This window comes from Propithecus coquereli, unplaced genomic scaffold, assembly GCF_000956105.1.
Source record: "Propithecus coquereli isolate 6110/MARCELLA unplaced genomic scaffold, Pcoq_1.0 Scaffold6, whole genome shotgun sequence".
Taxonomy (NCBI): Eukaryota; Metazoa; Chordata; class Mammalia; order Primates; family Indriidae; genus Propithecus; species Propithecus coquereli.
In genome coordinates this window covers 2,140,485-2,141,610 of record NW_012151951.1, presented here as the reverse complement: position 1 = coordinate 2,141,610, position 1,126 = coordinate 2,140,485, and the positions used below count along the sequence as shown (strand labels likewise).

Here is a 1,126-nt window from a genome sequence, read left to right as displayed (position 1 = left end):
TCCGGGCTTTTAGTGTAACCATACCTGAACAGTGTACATTGTACCCATTAAGTAATTTCTCATCTCTGAACCCCCTCCCACCCTATCCCCTTTCCTAGTCTCCAATAGCTATTATTCTACACTCTGTGTCATGTATACACATTTTTCAGCTTCTACTTATAAGTGAGAATATGCTGTATTTGTTTCTCAGTTGTTTCACTTAAGATAATGGCCTTCAGTTCCATCCCATGTTGCTGCAGAAGACATGATTTCATTCTTTTTTATGGTTACATAATATTCCATTGTGTATATATACCTAATTTTCTTTATCCAATCATCTGTTGATGGACACTTAGGTTGATTCCATATCTTTGCTATTGTAATTAGTACAGCAAAAAAACATATGAGCCCAGGTATCTTTTTGATATAATGATTTCTTTTCCTTTGGGTATATATCCAGTAGATGGAATCTCTATACTGTTTTTCATAGAGGTTGTACTACTTCACATTCCCACCACGAGTGTATGAGTGTATGTTCTCTGCACCCTCACCACACATTTATTACTTTTTGACTTTTTAATAACAGCCATTCTGGCAGGCATGGTGGCTCACTCCTGTAATCTCAGCACTTTGAGAGGCCAAGGCAGGAGGACTGCTTGAGGCCAGGAGTTCAAGACCTATCTAAACAACGTAACAAGACCTCAGCTCTACAAAAAAATTTTTTAAAAAAATCTAGCTGGGTGTGGTGGTGCATACCTGTAGTCCCGGCTACTTAGGAGGCTGAGCCAGGAGGATTACTTGAGCCCAGGAGTTCAAAGTTACAGTGAACTATGATCACAACGCTGTACTCTAACCTGGGCTACAATAGTGAGACTCTGTCTCAAAAATAAACAAATAATAGCCATTCTGACTGGTGTAAGACGATATCTCAATGTAGCTTTAACTTGCATTTCCCTGATGATTAGTGATGATGAACATTTTTTCATATACTTGTTGGCAATTTGTATGTCTTCTTTTAAAAATGTCCTTTGACCACTTTTTGAGGTTACTTATTTTTTTGTTGTTGTTGAGCTGTTTGAGTTCCTTATAAATTCTGGGTATCACTTCCCTGCCAGATACATAGTTTATAAATATTTTTTTCCCATTC

At 37.6% G+C, this 1,126-nt stretch overlaps 1 protein-coding gene across 1 annotated transcript in view; it reads right to left on the bottom strand.

Moving 5' to 3' along the window:
• The window catches only part of DYNC2H1 (dynein, cytoplasmic 2, heavy chain 1), a 522,114-nt gene that overhangs the window by 332,718 nt on the left and 188,270 nt on the right, over positions 1–1,126 (bottom strand). The window lies entirely within an intron of this gene.